The sequence below is a fragment of the Mus caroli genome, unplaced genomic scaffold (assembly GCF_978045245.1).
Source record: "Mus caroli unplaced genomic scaffold, Mus_caroli_1 scaffold_12, whole genome shotgun sequence".
NCBI lineage: Eukaryota > Metazoa > Chordata > Mammalia > Rodentia > Muridae > Mus > Mus caroli.
This window is the reverse complement of record NW_028227267.1, coordinates 108773944-108795228: the sequence shown is the minus strand read 5'-3', so window position 1 is coordinate 108795228 and position 21285 is coordinate 108773944. Positions and strand designations below refer to the sequence as shown.

General features: G+C 34.9%; 1 long non-coding RNA gene across 1 annotated transcript in view; it reads left to right on the top strand.

Moving 5' to 3' along the window:
• The window catches only part of LOC115029219 (uncharacterized), a 255453-nt gene that overhangs the window by 24303 nt on the left and 209865 nt on the right, over positions 1-21285 (top strand). The window lies entirely within an intron of this gene.

Here is a 21285-nt window from a genome sequence, read left to right as displayed (position 1 = left end):
AACTAATGCAGTCTCAGGTCCCGTGCGCAATTGGATTGGAGCAGAAGCTGTGCTCCACTCACCAGAAGTCTTAAGATCCTGTGGTGGGTGTTGTGGGTAGCTGGCGAGTGTCAGCTGACCCTGCGCCCCAGCTGCCCAGGTGCTTTTCTGACCGGAAGAGGCTTGTGGCCCTATGTAGGCCGGATTTCTCTCTCCCCAACCAGAGCAGTCTCAGGTCCCGCGTGATTGGACTAGAGCAGAAGCTGTGTTCCACTCACCAGCAGTCCCAAAATCCTGTGGCGGGTGTCGTGGGTAGCTGGCGGGTGTCAGGCAACCCTGCGCTCCAGCCGAGTGTCTGTTTCAATATGAAGCTAAAAATTATTTCGTCAAGGTCTGGAATGAATTGTACTGGAATTTTCATAAAAGTTGCATTGATTCTGTAGATTACTTTAAGAAGGAATGATATTTTTGCTTTATTAATCCTACCATCTGTGAGCACAGGAGATTCTTTCATCTTCTGATATTATCTTCAATTTCTTTCTTCAGGTTTTTAACATCTTTATCACACTAGTCTTTCACTAGCTTTTTCAGAGTTTCCTCAGGATATTGTGTGTGTGTCGAAGAGGATCCCAAAATAGATATTTGTGAGCCACCATGTGGTTGCTGAGAATTGAAATCAAGACCTCTGAAAGAGCAGACACTACTCTTAACTGAGCCATCTCTCCAAACCCTTTTTCAGGCATTGCTAAAGGGTTTTCTCATATTACTTTCTCAGCCAGTTTATAATTTGTATATAAGAGGGCTGCTGATTTTTGTGTATTAAGTGTATCCTGCTACTTTGCTAAAAGTGTTTTTCAGATATAAAAATTTCCTGGTGTAATATTTAGGGTCAATTATGTATTCAGTCAAATCATCTGTTCATTAAAATTCTTTGAATTATTTACTTCCTGTTTGTATTCCCTTCACTGCTTCCAACTGTATTATTCCTCTAGCTAAACCTTCAAGTATTATCTGTTGTAAATGGATCTGAAAATAGTTGGCAACTTTGTCATGTTTAAGTTTCTTTCCATGTAAGCTGATTTTGGCTATGGGCTTGAGGTATACTGCCTTTATCATATGAAGTTATGCCCTTTCTACGGTTAATCCATAAAGGACTGTTATCATGAAGCAGTGATAGATTTAATCAAAAGCCTTTTTCTGCCTATGATGAAAGGATTTTCTTCATTCTGTTTGTATAGTAGATGTTTTTATTAATTTATTTTTGTTTAATCATCTCTGAATCTCTGGAATTAAGATTACTTGAGAGTGGTGGGTGATCTGGAGTTATGTTCTTTGATATTGTTTGCAATATGTAGTGAGAATTGAAGTGGAAATTTCTGGTTTTATTGGAGACTCAGTTGTGTCATGTTTTTTTTCTGGAAGCTGTCCTATAGGAGGGTGTTTTGCTGAAGCAGACACACAGAGGGAGTGTTCTGCTGAAGCAGACAGAGATACATGGTGCTTTCCTAGATGCTGCTTGGTAAAAAGTCATGTGAGCTTTTATTAGACAGGACATGTGATGTTTGGCAAAAGATTAAATATAATTTAATGGAGAGTGAGCAATGCTCTTGTTTTGGATTGACTTGCAACTCTGCTAGTTTTCATTGAGTTTCACTGATGCTGACTTTGCTGATAATACTCTTTCATTGGTTTGACTTGCATTTTTTTCACTGATAAGTGGAGCCTTGTGGTTCTTGTGGATCAAGTCTCTGCTACTGATTCATGTTTGCCATTTGCCTAGTGGACTGGACTGCTGAAAACAAAGATTGGAAATACCCCAAAGAATTACTTCTAAACAGACCCCAACCATTTCATATTAACCTGTCCTTTCCCCTACTTCTGGTGGGTGGTGGGCTTGAAGGGGGGTTGAAAGATTAAAGAAACATAATCAATGTAGTTATTGTAATATCTAAACCTACAGAGAATTTCTCTATCTATGTTTCTAAGGAAATTTTTTCTACAGTTCTCTTTCGGTATTTAGGTCTTCCTGTGGTTTAGGTATCAGGGCAACTATGTCAGAGAAAGAATTGGAAATGTTCTTTCTGTTTCCATTTTGTTGAATAATTTCAAGAGTATTGGTGTAAACTCTTCTTCAAAAGTCTGTTAGAACCCTTAGCTAAACCATCTGGCTCTTGACTTCTTTCATTTTGAACTGTTTGATTATCCTTGTTCTAGGACTTATAAGTCAGTTTAAATAGCTTATCTGATCTTAGTTTAAACTTGGTGGGTGATACAAATCAAGAAACTTACTCATTTCTTTTAGAACTTCCAGTTTGGTGTTATATAAATTTTTAACAACATGTCTTTATGATTATCTAGATTTCTGCAGAGTATCTTGTTATTTCCCCTCTTTCATCTCAAATTTTATTATTTTGCAATTCATTCCTCTACTTTTAGTTAAAATTTCTAAGGTTTATCAATCCTATTGATTTTCTCAAAGAGCAACTCTTTGCTTCATTGAGTCTTTGTTCAAAGAGAAACTCTTTGCTTCATTGAGTCTTTGTATTGTTGCTCTTTCTATCTTACTTCTGCTCCTTGTTTGATTATTTTTTATCATCCCCTTTTGGGTATGAATTTCTCTTTTGGTTCTAAAGCTTCCAGCCATGCCATTAACTTGCTAACATAAGAACATAAGGTCTCTCTCTCTCTCTCTCTCTCTCTCTCTCTCTCTCTCTCTCTCTCTCTCTCTCTCTCTTATTTTAATGCTGTAATTTAGTGCTATAATCTTGCCTCTGATAATCCCCTTTGTTGTGTTTTGTCCATTTAGGTATGGTGTGTTTTCATTTTCATTAATTTCTAGAAAGCCTTGCATTTCATTCTTAATTACTATCTTGATCCATTTTTCATGGGTTGTATTGGGAGTTGTTTAGTTTGAGTATGTTTGTTAGCTTTCTGTTGTCTTCACTCTTGAAATCCAGCTCTATTCCTGGTGGTCAGATATAGAATACAGGGTGTTATTTCATTCTCTTTGCAAGTGTTGAGACTTAGTGTACAAATACATGACCACTTTTAGAGAACAATACATGAGGTACTGAGAAGGAAGTGTATTCTTTTGTATTGGAGTGAAATGTTCAGTAAAGACATGCTAGGTTTGTTTGGCTCATGACACTATTTAACTAGCAACAGTCTATTCATAGTTTCTGTTGGGACGGCCTGTCCATTGGCTGGAGTAGGGTGCTGAAGTCACCCACTATCACTGTGTGAGGGCCAATGTGCAATTTAGCTGCAGTAGTGTTTCTTTCATGAAGCTTGGTACCTTTGTTTTTGTGCACAGATGTTTAGAATTGCAATTTCCTCAGTGGATTTTTCTCTTGAGGAATATATAGTGTTCTTCCATATTTCTTCTGATTAATTTTGAATTGAAGTCTATTATGTCAGATATTGAAATTATTATGGCAGCTTATTCCTTTGCCCATTCAATTTGAATATCTGTTTTTCATCATTTTATCCTGATTTGATGTCTGGCCTTGATGTTAAAATATATTTCTTCGATGTAACAGAAGAATGAGTCCCATTTTCACACCGAGTCTTGGTTATTTTATAGATAAATTGAAACCATTGACTGTTGAAAACTATTAGTTAATAGTAGGAGTTGATTCCCATTATTTTGTTGTTGCAGTGTGTATTTTTTTATCTTGGGTGTGGTAAACTCCTTATGGTTGAATTTTTCTTTCTTTGTGTACTGTAGAGCTGCGATGTCTTTCTTTTTCCATCTATTGTGCTTTAACATTTTTCTGGGTTTAATAGTCTGGGCTGGCATCAGTGATCTTTTAAATCTCTGTAGAACTTCTGTCTAAGCTCTCCTTTCTTTGGCTCACCATTAAAATGGCACATTGTTGGAGTCTCCCACTATTATTGTGTGTGCTTCAATGTGTGTTTTGAGCTTTAGAAAAGCTTCTTTTGTGAATGTGGTTGCCCTTGCATAGGTGTTCAGAATTGAGAGTTGGTGGATTTTTCCTTTGATGAATATGAAGTGTCCTTAGCCATCTGGCTTGATAACTTTTGGTTGAAAGTCTATTTTATTGGATATTAGGATGGCAACTCCAGCTTGTTTCTTGGGACCATTTTCTTGGAAGACTTTTCCCAGTGTTTTACTCTGAGGTAGTGTTTGCCTTTGTTGTGGTCTGTTTCTTGTTGCAACACAATGTTGAATCCTGTTTGTGTATCGAGTCTGTTAGCTTATGTCTTTCTATTGGATGCTATGTTGTGCTTACATACAGGAACCTAGCATGGCTTCCCTCCCAGAGGCCCAATAAGTAGCTGAACAAGTCAGGCACAGATATATATACCCAACCTATGGACCAGGAACCCCTGTGGTTGAATTGGGAGCAGGCTTGAAGAAGCTGAGGAGGAGGGCCACCAGCAGTTTCAACTAAACTGGACCCCTGAGATATTTCAGACATTGAGCCACCAACCAGGAAGCACACACTAGCTGATATGAGGTCCCTTTGACACATAGACAGCAGCAGTCTGCCTGTCTAGTCTCAGTGAAAGAAGAAGCCCCAGGGAGTTGGGAGGGCTGGTGGAGCTGCAAGGGGGTACACCCTCTTGGATATGGGGGAGGAGGAATGGGATGAGAAACTATCAGAGGGCAGACAGGGAGGAGGATAATGACTGAACTGTAAAAAAAATGATTAAGGATAATGATATGTTTATATGTTACTTGGTTGTCCCACCCCCTTTTTTTAAGCTTTTAACATTCCTTTTTTGTCCTGAACATTTAGTGATTTTGGGGTTTTGAGTTTTTGTTTGTTTGGTTTTTTTGTTTTTGTTTTTGTTTTATTTTTTTGAGATTATGTGTCATGGGAAATTTATTTTCTTGTCCTGTCTATTTGGTTATATGCTTCTTGTACCTTGATAATCCTTCTGTAAGTTTGAATTTTTCTTCTGTTATTTTGTTGAAATTATTTTCTGTGTCTTTGACCTGAATTTCTTCTTCCTCTATTCATATTATTTGGAAATTTTTTGTTATCATTGTTTCCAAGGTTTCCTGGGTGTTTTGTGCCAGGAATCTTTTGTTATTAAATTTAATATTCTTTTGGGCTAATTTAATCGTTTATTTTACCTTGCCTTTATTGTGCCAGGTTCTCTTTTCAATCTTTGTTATTCTGATGAAGAGGCTTGGCTCTAAGTTTCTTTCAAATTCCTAAGGTTTTCATTTTATGCAAGTTTAGGTTTTATTTATTGATGATATCTCCAAGTTAATGCCTTAAACTCTTTTCTTCATTTCCTTCCAGTGCTTGTGTGTTTATAGATTCTATTTATGGATTTTATTCATATCTTCTTTAAGGGTCTTGAACATATTCATTATGGCTATTTTGAAGCCCTTGTCATGTGTTTCAGCTATATTGCCTGTATCAGAGTCTACTGCCGAGTTGCTGGGCTCTAAAAGAGACAAGTTGTCCTAGATGTTATTCCCAGTATTGTTCGAATGGTGGCTGGGCATCTTTGTTTCAGGTGATTGGATATCTAGGTGTAACTACCTGGTCCTGTCGTGTGTGTGTGTGTGTGTGTGTGTGTGTGTCCTTGTGTCTTTTTTTTTCACTGCTTGGTTCCTGTTCTTTTCTCTGAATCTTCAGAACTTGAAGTGACTGTACCGTACCAGGCAGTGAGTGATTCTGTGTTACTGAAAATGTGGCAATTGGGATCTCAGGCAGATCTTGTTTCTAGGCATTGGGAGCTGATATGAAGTAATTCAGATGGGCTAGAATGGTGGGTATGTGAGAGTAACCAAAGGAGGGAGGAAGGCTTGCTTTTCCATGAAGATCTCTGAAGTCACTAGGGAATAGAGGAAGAAAGGAAAGACAGCCCCTGCAGGTAGTCTGCTACTAGGGTGAAGACTCTGGAAGTGGACTTGCAGGATGGAATGGACAGTGAAGATTACCTACTTGGTTCCCTGGCTAGCACGGCCAGCTGGTATCTTGAGAGACTGTGCTCCAAAGATGATTATCTTCAAGATAGTTACCTGATTCTATTCCCTGGAATTTATATGGTAACATGGTAGAAATAAAGAACCACATTTTACTCTTTTTTTCCTGACCTCTGTTTAAGTGCTGAAATACCACACACACACACACACACACACACACACATTGATGTAAAACATTATTGAAATATCTATATTATGACATTTTTGCTGTGTTTGAGTTTAAGTAGTCATTGATGTCCATTTGTATTTAATAAGTAGAAATCAGAGAATCATTACATATATACTCCATAATATCAATAATGATATCAAAAGAAGAATAATGCCTACTCTTCTATATATAGCATATGAAAATCTGGAACATAGTTCAAATCCATTACATGAATATTTTAGAACATGATTTCATGAGCTCAGAAATTTTTCTTATAGCCCTGAAAGGCCCAGGACTTACTTCTCTGTATTTATGTCAGTATTTCTTCTTGATAAGTATACTGAGCATTGATAAATTGGGCATATTGTCAATTTTCATGTAATGAAAACTATGCACAATAAAATTGTTATTGACTCTCCTTTCTGCCTTTTATCTCTTTGTACATACATACATGCTAAAACATCATGCAAAGAGTACATGTACACATCCACCTTGAGAATCTATGACCTTCTGACCTCCTTCTAATGCAAATGGATATTGCTGCTGCAGCACTAGAGGCTGCATCTTGGGGGATTTTCCAGAAACTCCCAGTCAAAGAGCAATGAGTGCATTCTCAGAGCAGCCTTCCCAACTCTCAGAAGTTAAATGCCCTCAAGACATATGGTGTTGCTCTAGTGTTTCCTGCACATACCTAAGATTCAGAGAAACTAAAATCGGATAACCATTTCTTCTATGGGAAATACATTGCAGAAAAAATATTTAGTCTTGACCTGACCAGTAATAAATAATTAAGCATTCACAGCTTGTGAAACATCATTGCCTAAGAACATCACTTCTGCTGTGGTTTTGTAGCTAATTTCCACTGCCAAAGAAAGAACTTTGTGTTGCAATAAACTGTCAATAACTTTCTCTAGGCAAACACCTGCAGATACCTGCTGACAGTGGTTGGATAAGTTTTAGGATCATAGAAATTACAACATAAACTAGATTCTGCAAAGAAGTATTAGATATGAAGGTGAGAGAGTCAAAATCCGAGGAATCGCTCCCATGTGCAAGTATTTTGTGTTTCTATTACACTTGACATAAAGAGCAGAATAAATTATCTTCTGAAAGGTGTTATATAGCTTAGGAAAGTCATATAAAAAGAAGTTACATTTGCAAGTAAGATTTTTGGTTTGCAATAATGCAATGCAATTTATTTTCAGATTTTTCAGGTGAAATGATTAATTTCCTGAAAATGTTTACTCGTATATTCTATGTTTCCATAGAGATCAAAAGATTAGAGTCATAACAGACTTTTAATTATGTTTTGTAAAATAGCTTTGCATGCTGTTTTTATATCTGAATATCTTAAATGAGAATTTCAAACTTCTTTTTCTGTAAAAGCTTAGCCCAGTTTACTCCAAACTGGAGTAAGTAGATTAAACCATAATCTATTCAGGTTTGGTTGTTTGGTTGGTTGGTTTAAGCAGAGGAATGCATTTGAAATGGATAGATTTTTATTTGCCGATTCACTGTGAAGATCAATATGGTCTGGATGAAGAAATCTAGTTTGGTATATTTAGCGAATTACTAAGTTTTATTTTAAACAATTTATTTATAGCTACATTCAAATGTAACAACATTTAGAACATTCTCTATGTTAATTTTAGAATTTGTTATCATGAGAAGTGATAACAAAAAATACAGTCAGTTTAAATGAATTTCATAAGTGTTAGGTCTAATGAAAAAGAAAGAGTATTACATATTTGTTTCTTTATAAGATTTATTGGTTTACTCTTATGTGTATGAGTGCCTTATTTGCATGCATATCTGTGCACATTGTGTGTGAAATGACTGAGGAGGCCAGAGAAGGCTTTCAGGTTTTTTGGAAGTAAAGTTATGGATGATTATTGGCTACTAGTTCGGACTTGAAAATAACTGGATCTGTTGGAAGAGTAGACAGTGCTCTTCCTAGGTGTGCCTCTCCAGCTTTTACACACACGTATAAAGAAACAGGCAGCACGATTGCAACGTAAAGCTCAGTCTCCCACTGTTGGAAAATTATATGGATCCCCCAATTCTCTTACTCTTATATCAGTATATGGTGATCTGAAACATGCTTACGTGAAGCTAATAACTTCTTCTGAAAACCCCTGTATAGAAACCACACATTACATTTCACAGGATCTATGGTCTGTTTCTTTCTTTCTTTTTTTGTTCAACATTTCACATAATTTTCATATGATTATCAGGTACTGAATATATTATGTTTGTAATGTACGTGGATAACTGTAGAATTCCTTTCCATAGGGTGAGCAATAAATTCATAGGAAAATTATAAAGCTAGAGTCATAAACACGTGTTCTCACTGGTACAAACAAGTCTAGCCAAGCTTAGTTTACTGTAGACAAAGTTTCTCTGTGATAAGTGTGTCCTACAATTTCTATAATTTAGACAATAACTTTTGCATGTTAGTTTTCTTTCTACGATTTGATTAATCTGTATTTGTCTAATGCCAATTAATACATTATAATAGGTCTATATTTTAGATTATGTTATCAAACTTCATATTTTATGCTTATTGTTTTGATGAACTTAGTTAGTTAGTAATTATAGTGTGTATACTATATTATGATTTCTGTCTTTCTCTGCTTATTTGCCATGACTATCTACCACCCTACATCTCAACCAGTCACTTTTCTGATTCATGATATGTTAACCATTTAGTTAACCCAAGGCCATCTGTTTGACTATAGAATCAATACTGGATCCTGGTGTAGTTATCAGTTGGTATACAACAAAAACCAATGATTCTCTCTGTTTCTAAATCTATCAGTAGACCAGAGATCAGCAATGAGAAGTAGAATTATGACTCCTATGCCACCCGGCATTCATAACTGACTGTTGTACAAATGCAAATCCATTATAGCATCTTCAGCTGCTGTGAGTTCCTGATTCCAATGCTTGTTCATTGTCTTCGAGAAAACTTTCAAAGACCAGTTGCCTAGCTTCCTGGCTTCCCAGCTTCCTGCTCCCACTTTCTTACTGAATATTCTTTCACAATAAGTAGGAGACAACTGAGAAGCAGGCATTCCTCCAAATGTCTTCAGGAAAATAGATAAAAGGACCAAACAGAAATCTAATGTAATATATAATGCTTTATTTTATTAAATTATTTTTATGGATATTTGTTTTACACTAAGCAAAATTTAATGTAGTGACTTAATGTATTTAATATAATGATTCAGTGGGGAAGTTTTTATGAACATTCCATGAGTTTCCAATGCTATTTTTCATATTGTATTAAATATTTAAAATTTTGTTTAATTTAGCTAAATTCGTGCTTCTGTTTCCTAACACAATTTACATTACTTGTTTAGAGTTAATTTTGAGATAATCCACACAAACTGTTTAAAACCATCTCTAGAATGTTACAATAACTGAATAAGTGTTAGTGGTTACTATAAATAGTTTATTGTAATATTGGTAATTGTTACAGGCATTCCTGTAGTTTGTATCTGTGTGACAAAGAAAGCATTGAAGAATGCAACATAAGATCTGCAAGATTTTTCCCCCCAGAATAGACATTGTTTAAAGAAAGGCAATTGTTGATCTTAATTAAATGTGGATTTGTAACACCCAAGAATCCACCCAAAGCTTAAGTGAATGTTGGCTTCCAGATTTAAATAATTCTTTTTGTTTACTGGAATTTAAAATTGACAGTGTTTGAAAGACAGCACTTCAGATGATATCCACTACAGATCCACACATGAAGAAATTTATTAAAACTACCTGTAGCACATGGAAAATTCCACTGTGCTATTCTGTTGATAATGTCAAAAATCATGAAATTGTTTGAGTTATTAAGTGAAGTTTCAGCATAAAACATATTTTGATGTGCTAAAGAGAAATTGTAAAGAAGTTATTAAACTGTCTGTGGGATAAGTATGTGGTTTGACTATATTAATGTGTCTGTAACATCAAAGTCAATATTTAGATAAGAAAATGATGGATACATTTATAGAAAATGAACAGTCACTTTAAGCTTTTAAGAATTCAAAGTTAGAACTTATTAGCGTATCGCAGTTGTAAAGCAGTATAAATGTATGTCTCAATTCTGAATGTTGCTGAAGTGTATTTTTATTAATATCAGTGTGTATGCATATACTGACATTATGTGAATTAAAAAATTCTACTTAAAGGGAAATAAATATAGTTAGGATCCTTTGTTTCTGCATTTTATATAGTTTATGTAGTACAGGAATTTATATTTTAAGCATATAAAAGTTTTAAGTTTTTAAAATACTAATGAATTTTTTCAGTGACAATTGGGCACATGTATACGATTCGTTCTGACTACTGCAGAGTTCTTTCCAATGCTCTTCCATCACATTTCTCCTCCTTGCCTTATGAATTTTATCTTTCCATTATTTCATCATGAGGATTCCACTTTTAGTTCTATCAAACATTTTGGACTTATGACAGTAGCTCCAAAGTTATTTTCAGTTACATATATAAAATACATAAAAAATTAGGTCATAATCAATTAAAAAATACCTTTCTTAAAGTGAAAATTCGAAAGGAAGAATATAACTTCAATGCTAAAATATAAAAACATGTTTTCTTGGAAGAAAATATTTTAAGCCTTGATATTTTGCTTAATTATATAGTTCGATTTTATAGGAATTTGCTGTTGGGCACTTTGTATGCAAAAGAGTGCTATGTGAGAACTTTTTTTCAAGGTTGCAGATATTTTTGGCTTAGATTTTATAAACACAGGCAGAAAATAGATATTAAAAAAATCTCTTTAGCATGTGTGCCAATCCAGTGTTCAAAGATCAGAGAACAAAACAATATATTTACTACAGGTTCTGTTCTGAAAACAACAAAGTTTGAAAACAAAGTTTTAAAGTGTGCATGAATATCAGCTCTGTGTGTGATTTTCCTGGCCTTGACTCCCTTCAGTATAGCAACTGCTCAACACTTCATCTCCATATTTGGTCCTGTGAGTATTTTATTCTCCTTCTAAGAGGGACTGAAGCGCCAACACTTTGGTCTTCCTTCTTATTGAGCTTCATGAGGTCTGTGAATTGTATCCTGGTTATTTGGAGCTTTTGGGCTAATATCCACTTATTAGTGAGTAACTACCATGTTTGTTCTTTTGTGATTCGGCTACCTCACTCTGGATGATATTTTCTAATTCTATCCATTTGCCTAAAAATTTCATGAAGGCATTTTTTTAAATACCTGAGTAGTGTAAATGTACCACATTTTCTGTATGCATTCCTCTGTTGAAAGACATCTGGGTTCTTTCCAGCTCCTGGCTATTATAATAAGCCCGCTATGAATGTAGTGGAGCATAATTTGTGTTTCTTATGTGTGAATGTGTTTGTATTGTTTTCTTGTGCTTTGTTCTTCTTTTGTTCTCTATGTACTTGTATACACTCTTCAAATATATACATTCTCTCACTTAGAAGAGTCTATATTGTGGATATTTTTCTTTTCTGCTGATACCATTTTATTGTTCTGCTGTTAATTTTATCTCTATTTTTGTATAGATCACCTTTAATCAGACTTCATTCTCTTGTATGGACATTGTACTGACATTCACTTATATGGAGATTTACTGCAGAATGGTCTCTAGCTTTATATTTCCTTCTTCTTGTGATTGATTATGCTTAAGATAGAACTTTGGCCCTTATATTTATGTCTTGGCTAGCTTTATGTCAACCTGACCCAAGGTGGATCAAGCTAAAAAGAGAGAAATCTCAATTGAAAATAAAAATGCCTTCATAAGGTCTGGCTGCAAGTTGTTCTCTTTATCTTAATTGATGTGGAAGGGCCCAGTCCATTTCGGATTCTTCCATCTCAAGGCTGGTATTCCTGCTCCTGGTCTCTCAATGAGAAAGCAGTGTGAATAAGCCAGGTGGAATGGGTCAGTTAGAATCTCTCTTCCATGGTCTCTGCATCAGCTCCAACCTCCATGGTTTCTGACCTGCTTGAGCTCCGGTCCTGATTTCTTCCAATGATGAATGGAAATAGCCAAATAAGCTCTTTCCCCTCGGTTTGTTTTGGTATTAGTGTTTCATCATAACAAGGGTATCCCTGACTAAGTCAACATGTGAATGGAGAGCTCTGTCACTAAGCTATGTCCCCAGGCCCAATAGCCTTTGAAGGATTAGCAAGTACAGTCTCTTTAGCTTATACAAAGAAAAGTTACATACCACTCAAAATAAGAACACTTCATTAATGCACATACATCCACTTCTTTTTAACAATGTCATGGTCATTTTATTTCCTAACAGCATTATGTACTATAGAAATAATATAAAATAAATATAATTTTTATAAGTATGTGTAATCTATAAAACCAATGATATGCACACATTCCTTTTTTATCATCCTTTTTCTTTATTTGATAAAGATAAAATATATGCAATGTATTCTAACATTAAGTTTATTTATTCTTTTACTTACTCACACATTTGATTTGAAGCAGGGATTCAGGTACCCCAGGATGAAAGTTACACATAGAAGGACTCGGCCTATTGATTTGATTAACCCTGCTACTACCTCTTGGGTTTAGGGATTACAACCTCAGCCACACAGCATACCTTCATTTGGATATGTTGGTCTCTAGAGCTAAGAAAGGGTTCTTGTCCTTGTCATAGCTTATCACTACAGTCCAAGGAGTCTAACAAAGGAATACAGGTGATGCTTTTCCCAGGTGACTTCTCCCGGAAACAGGCCAGTGGTGCTAATTTGTTTCTTTTCTGTGAAGCACTTTGTTTCACTATAATTTAAATGTAATTTAAACCCAGTAGGTCAGCATTTAACGAATACAGACCTGTTTGTTTGTTTTTTTTATAGTTTGTGAAAATTTTTATGTATTTTTTATTTTCTGTTTTTAGTGACTCACTTTATATCCCACTCACCCCCATCTCCTGGTCACCCCATCCCATAATCCTTTCCCTCCGCCCTCCTTCCCTTCCTCTCTGAGAGGGTTTAGTCCCTTCTAGGAATCCCTCTTCATGGCACATCAAGTCTCTTTGGGGATAGGCACATATTTTCCCACTGAGGCCATATTAGCACAAAATTTATGGGGCAGGGAGGAGGTATGGGATGTGGACCAGCTGGAGGATAGGGAGAGAGAGGAATAAAATCTGGAGTGTAAAAAAATATAAATAAATAAATAAATAAATAAATAAATAAATAAATAAATAAAAGATTAAATAAAAAGGATTGAAAGAAGAGGCAAGAGTTTCCCCATCTCGGCCTTTTTTCCCCTGTTGATTGTATAATTTCCCTCTCCCCACTTCTTATCCCCCTTATCTTTGATGTCAGTTGAATTACCCTGTCAGGTTCCCATTTCCAGAGTTTTTCACTTTATATTCAAGGGGAAAGAATTGTATAAGGGGCTTGTGAGCCTGCAAGGGAGCAGGTGAGAACGTTTCTAGGGATGCTCCTGGAAGGGGTGTTTGCAGCTTTTCTGTACTCCTGAGCTGCATTTCTGCTTGGGATTTTTAAGGACAAAGCCAGCATGGGTCCAACTACTGTGGGTTCCTTACAGCATTGGTGCTGTGTATGAGGATAATCTATTAAACAAAGAGATATTTTGTTTAACTGCATACTCGTGGGCCTGGAGAGACAGCTCAGCAGATAAAAATCACTGGTCACTCTTGCAGAGGACTCAGGTTTGGCTCCTAGCCCCAATATGTCTGCCCACAGCTATCCTATAACTACAGTTCCATGGGATCCAGTACTCTGTTATGTTCTCCGTGGGCATAGCACACATGTGTTGTCCAGGCAAAATGCTCATATGTAGACAGTAAAAATAAATCTTTAAAAAATATACATAATAGGGCCAGCAAGACAGATCAATGATAAAAATGACAGCTCAATTACCACTGTACTGCCCAATATGAGTCACAATCTATGATTCTAACACTTTTTTAATTGAGAAATTTGGCTATCACATCTAGTTTTGAATTTAATTTTATATACAGGGGCATTTAAGGGCACTTAAAAACCTTAAAATTAAAATTGTTGTTGTTGTTGTTGTTGTTGTGTTTATGCCAGAGGATAGAGTGGGGGGAGGGGGAGCAGCTCTCATGGGAAAGTCACAATTATAAAAAAAAGAGAGTTTTAGCAGGCATTTTAAAAGCACTCCCTGCTGTATTTTGTAGTGAAGCAGAATATGTTATTTAAGTTTCACTAAAATGCCATAAATAATTTACATGGCATTGATCATGTCTTACAATTTACTGATAGGTTGCTGAAGAGTATGGAAGTACTCGTGTGTATGTGAACTCCTGAGGAAAAAGCTCTCAGCATTCAGAGCTACACAGCAAAAAGCTCTCAATTCTGAGTTCTGTCGCACTGTTATTCTTCTCTCTTATCTCCTGCAGTTGTATCCGGATCTCTAGCATCTCCGTTTCTATCACCTTCATCTCAATTATCGGTATCCAACATCTCCATGTCCATCTTGTTCTCTTCTGGTACTTTTCAGTCTTGGGTCCTACGAGAGTAGAAACCTGTCAGGCTGATTAGAAGACACAATTTCTTAAAATAAAATAAATGAATAAATAAATAAATAATTTATTTATTGGCTTTTGACTTTTTGACCAGGAACTTGCTCTGTGCTCTAGGCTGGCCTCAAACCAACATCCACCTGCCTCCACTTCTTCTGTGCTAGAACTAAAGTCATGGAGCACCACACACAGATACAATGAAATTTAAGACACAAAAAAATATACATGTCTGTAAATTAAAATCAACTTCGTAATTAACACTGGAACCTCTGAAGTTTGAGTTCCCTGTTTTCTGAAAAGACTTTCTCTTATACGTCAATGAATTTTATATTGGCTTTTCATTTGCTCAGGAGAAACTTTGCATAGTTCTGTGATGAAAAAATACACAAATACTTCATGCTTTGTTCTTTTGACTTACTGTGATATAAGAATTGTGCACTTTAAAATTACATAAGAATCATATCACCAGAATAAAAGTCCAGTTTAAATCTGGTTAAAGCAGGCTGTGGAAAGTTTAGTTAATATTTTTGAATGTAAACTTAATGTACTTATGAACAAATAGTATAAATTAATTACTTATTGAAAATACAATTTCAAACTTAGAAAAGTTGAAGAATTTTTCTGTTGATGGTGCCAAGATTCAAACTTATCTTCTATGTATTCTAGTCACCAAAGTTTCTCCATTGTTCAATATTTATTATTCACACTTTGTGTTCTTCTTTCTAATTAGAGTGTAACAATCGGCCATACACTAAAAATTATCATAAAAACAAGTCAGGATAGACAACACATCGTTTTTAGAATTAATGTTTTGGCAAATATTGGGATATTGTTTCTGATAATTATTGTAACAGCCCCAGTAATTGCACAGTTTTAAATGAATAAATTCTTACCAGCAGCTTATTCAATTATGTGAGGATTATTTCAAAAATCCCTGAAAACAGACATGGTTAGCATTATAGACATAGCAAGTTATATTTAAGGATGTGTGTGTGTGTGTGTGTGTGTGTGCATGTGTGTATAGATAGGTATGCATATAATAAACAATTGATAAAAAGAGATCTTGATTGTGAAAGAGAGCAAAGCAGGTAACTGATAATATTTTGAAGTAGAAAAAGGAGGATATAAATAATGTTATAATCACAAACACAAAATTAAGGAATAGTTTTGAGCCTAAAGTCAGCTGTTAGAAAGCAATAGGAATCTTTTCTTTTAAAATTAAAATATATTGGTTATTTGAAAACGACTCCAAGTGACTTCATTTGTTAAACTTTTTCCTATGAGTTTCTTGGTGTTAATTCAGATTTTTCTGGAATTAAAAATTGTGTGAAATTGCATATTTGTACTGTTATAAGAATCAACCATTTTAGTTTTCTCTATGGTTTTCATTCAAAAATTTTAACTTAAGGTGTATGACAACAACAGAAAATTCTTAAGGTTAATCTTGTGGTCTTGAATGAACACCAGTCTTTTGAAAACTTTCAACTGTATGGGAAGGTGACTAATAGGAAAAGGTGAAGAAGTTTGGTTTCATGATGATTTATGTAAAATTTGAACAACACATTCCTTATGATAAATAGTAACAATCCATGAGATTCTTGCTATATTAGTACATCATTTGGAAATTAACTTTCATTAATTAAGAAGATATTTTACAACAGGATAAATGACAGGGATCAGTGCTTATTATGTTACACCCGGATGGGGTCCCATCAGTTTCTCTGGCTTCACTCTAAGAAACAATATTGAAGTGAAACCTGCATGGAAATCCATTAAATAATGCAATCACAGAAATAACATTTTAGGCATAGTTTCTTTGCATAAATTTCTTTAATATTATAATTATGATATTCTCATCCTAATTTTGATTTATATTACTCTTTATAAGATTTTAAATTTTATTTTATTTCTTTATTTATTTTTATTAGATATTTTCTTTATTTACATTTCATATGTTATCCCCTTTCCTAGTTTCCCCTCCTAAAGCCCCCTATCCCTTCTCCCCTGCTCCTGGCATAGTTTTAATAAGAGTTTTGTTTTAGGTTTATTTCTAGTTTTTTTTTCTTATTCCCATAATAAATGCTGTAAAAGCTCTACTAGAATTTAAGTAATGTAAAGGAAAAAAGTTTGAATTTCTGCTCATTTAATACAGCTAGACCCCAAGCATCCTTGGATTAAAATTTAAAGAATGAGAGTACAAATAATATTTTTTCTCATAATTATTTAACCCAATCTTATAATTGATATCATGAAGTAGAAGTTTTATAGCTATATTCTGAAGGCATAAAACACCATTTTCATTCGTCAATAGATGATGAAATTAAAAGTAAACATCCTAAAAATAAAAATGTCCCTGATGATTAAGGATGCTGAGCATTTTTTCAGGTGCTTCTCAGCCATTCGGTATTCCTCAGGTGAGAATTCTTTGTTTAGCTCTGAGCCCCATTTTTAATGGGGTTATTTGATTTTCTGGAGTCCGCCTTCTTGAGTTCTTTATATATGTTGGTTATTAGTCCCCTATCTGATTTAGAATTGGTAAAGATCCTTTCCCAATCTGTTGGTGGCCTTTTTGTCTTATTGACAGTGTCTTTTGCCTTACAGAAACTTTGCAATTTTATGAGTTCCCATTTGTTGATTCTCTAAGCAGGATATGTAAAGTGCATGATGGATATTTAATCTCTGTAATCTGAAAATTGTTCAAAAGCTCATTATTGATTGCTGAGAGAGGTAGATTTAGCCTCAAAGAGATGATTTTCCTAATTATTTATCTGTAAAAAAAATGGTTAGCCCTGAAATCATAATCACTCAACCAACAAAAATGGAGTCAGAAGGTGATATGTATATATTTATATGCTTCTATGTGTAATAGTAATTAAAGAAAAAGATGTCATCAATTTGAGAGATAGTGGGAGAAAAGGCTCAGAAGGGGCAAATAAGACATGAGGCAGGTTGAAAGGAGGATAACAGGGAAGGGATGCAATCATATTTTAATGAAAATATTAAATTAATGATGTAGAAGCCAGTGCCAATAAGTTTAACCTGATCCTAAGGCTCAGGGAACATTGTAGATGAGAGGGAATAAAGATGGCAGCCAGAGGATCAAGGGCTTTGCTATACAACTGTGTCTCCTGGTCACATCAGAAGGTATATCCAGTAATTCTCACTAATGTGACTATCCAACATGCCAAGCTATGTGCCAAAAGCCAGAAGGCCTCAGGCCTACACAAAGTAATACAGACAACCGACTAAACTTGGCAATGAGAGATGTTCAAAAACCATACCAACTAGCTTTCTGGTGCCAAATTGTCAGCCTAGAAATTATACATTCAAGTAAGTTTTTATAGAATTAGCAGGATAAATGTCAGAGTATATATGTGTATACAATTACCTATACTCAGGCAATAGTAATTGATAAAGAAGAGCGTCCTTGAATTTGAATGACAGCAATAATAATTATATAGGAGGATTTGGAGGAAATAGAAAAGGAAGAGAGGAATATTGTGGTTAAATTAAAATACAAAACATAAAGAACAAGAAGTGAAAAGAAATATAAATTGTGACTTCTGCTTATACCAGGATATGTCCCAAAGAATTTGATGTTCTAAATTATTAGGTTAAGTGTGCATAATCCTGTCTTATCATTTATTGGACTAGAATAATTTCGAATTACATCCTAAGCATATACAAGTGTGTGTTTGTGTGTGTGTGTGTGTGTGTGTGTGTGTGTGTGATATTTAACTTTTACAAATCAAACATAATTTAGAGTCAATAGTTCCTCACATATAATATGGCATTTTCTAGGCTTAATTTTCTTTTAGCTTTATTATAGTAAATTCCAACATTTGTAACTTGTTATCTGTATAGCTAACATCTGAGATAATTGATATTACCCATCACAGGCACACCCCCACATTAACTATCAGTGCACCTATATGTCAGTGGATATAATAACACACTATAAATCATAGGATTTTTAAATATATTTTTAATGTTTTCCTGTTACTGAATAGATTTTTTTTTTTACATAATAGAGCCTTAGTCCAGTTTTCTCTCCCTCTGTCCTTCTCTGTTCCTTCCCACCTCCCCTCCTATCCAGAATCACTCCCTTTCTGTCTCTCCTTAGTAAACAGGCTTCTAAGGAATAATAATAAAATAAATATCATATGATAACACAAGCACTATGTCATAAGAATTGGACAAAAGAAGGAGGAGAAAAGAAGCCCAAGAGAAGGCACAGGATTCAGACATAGTGATTCACATACTCAAGAATCCCATAAGAAATGCTGAACCAGAACCCCTTATATATACACAGAGAATCTCATGTAGACCCATGAAGGCCCTGTGCATAATGCCTCAGTCTCTGAGTTCATAGGACCTTTGTTAGCTCATGTTGATTTAGATGATATAGAGGGTTTTGTTTCCTTGGTGTCCTCCATTGCCTCTGGCTATTCCAGTCTTAGTCTTTCTGCCACCTCTTCAGACTGGTGCACTGAGCCCAGAAGGATGGGATTTGAAGGAGATATCCTATTTAAGGATACATGCTAAAGTGCAATCTTATACCAGAAGTTAATGTAGCTCTCATCTTTCTTCAAAGAAGTCTTTCTTTATGGCAAATGGAGACCACTATAGAAAACCAAAACTGGACACTACACAGACATCAAGTGTCATGGAGAAAATGAGTCCCAACAGATTACTTTTAACACAACTGATGCACCCAAAGCCTAAGGAATGTCTTGGAACAGGGGCAGAAATACAGTAAAAGCCAAAGTGCCAAGGAGTTTGTTAGGACATTATGTCTCCAATAAATGGAAAGCCCGAACGATGACATCAATCAACATGCAAAGGAGGAAAAGGGGAATCCAACAGAGTTGAAATCTCACACTTAAACAATTATTGACACCCAATAATGCTAAAATGAGGAGAAGTTTCTCTTCCAGGTACAAGTCCCTATTTTCTTATCAGATATAAAGTAGTCTGTCATAAAATCATAAGTATGTAAACAACCCAAACAGATTCAGCAGGCTCTCTCTCTCTCTCTCTCTCTCTCTCTCTCTCTCTCTCTCTCTCTCTCTCTCTGTGTGTGTGTGTGTGTGTGTGTGTGTGTGTGTGTGTGTGTAAAACTAATAAAGAAGACATGGGAATACTTGGAGTGAGAAAATAGAAGTTTATGTAATTGGATTTTATTTAAAATATATGGTTATGGTAAAAATTGCATGTGATCATCTCTATCAACACATACTTTCTTTAAATGATATATACATGTTTTTTTTTTACATTTTTAAGTAAAAAATACCAACACTCAAAGTTTTATGCCCTTTTTAACCTTCAAACTTTTGCAACTATTTTTTGATCTTCTAAACATTCAATTGGCAGTTTACTTTGAACTCAATATAACGAACGCATTATTTTATTGACATGTAGTTCAGCCTAGTCTCTGAGATAAAGATTCATTTAAGTGTTATTTTTGTTTTCAAAACTCAATAGTAATTTCTTAATATCACCCATTAAATAAAGTTCTAACATTGCCAATTATATTGCAATCATTGCTGGGTCTAAACAATATCAGTATATCTCAATCCACTTATAAACTTTGTGCTTTTTAAAAATATCCTTTATTGTGATTCTTGTCATCTCTCTCTCTCTCTCTCTCTCTCTCTCTCTCTCTCTCTCTCTCTCTCTCTCTCATGCTCCTTATTTTTGTCTTTCTAATCTAATTTGATTAGATTAGAATGGTTTATCAAATTCTAATCTAATTTGATAAACCAAGTAACTGGGGATGTCCTGCAAATACTGTCATTTAGGAAAGCCAATGAGTGAGATAATACATAACAAAACATTACTCCAGTACATGTACATTTATAAAAATAATAACAAAAAAGAACCTGAGAAAAAGAGAATCTGATTCCCGTGATGTTTCTGAATAACTCTGGCTAATTACCTTTGTGATTGTGATTGTGATTACCTTTATCAAAGGTAAACACAAAGGTGTTTACCTTTGCTTCAGTCTGTACTCTTGGTTTACACTGATTGTATAGCTGGTCTGGTTTAACTTGTTTCTCATTTCCTTCTGTTGTTTCTAAACCGTTAGTGAAATTGAAAGACAACTAGAGGAATTTTCATGTGACACTAGGCCAGTTCTCAGTTCTTTTAGCCTCTATAAGATAGAATGATTGTAGCTTTTCTGCTGCATTAAAGCACACATATAAAATTAAATAATCAGTAATGATTTTGTTTCTGTATAACAAAGATAAAAAAGATTCTCTTCACTGTTTTGTCCAGACAGAATTTAGCCAGAGTTATTCAGAAACATCACGGGAATCAGATTCTCTTTTTCTCAGGTTCTTTTTTGTTATTATTTTTATAAATGTACATGTACTGGAGTAATGTTTTGTTATGTATTATCTCACTCATTGGCTTTCCTAAATGACAGTATTTGCAGGACATCCCCAGTTACTTGGTTTATCAAAAGGAATGTGGACCGAAAATGCTGTGTGGCCTTTGCTTTTCTGCTAAATGAAAACCATTAGTTAAAAATGTCCAACTTCTCCTTTGCCATCATCTCTCATACTAATTTTATAAGCTGTGAGATATGCTATGCAACACAATGTTGGCCCAGGAGGATCCATACCATTAAATGTGACTGAGGCTGGAGCTAGAGCTGCTCTACAGTGTGTGGT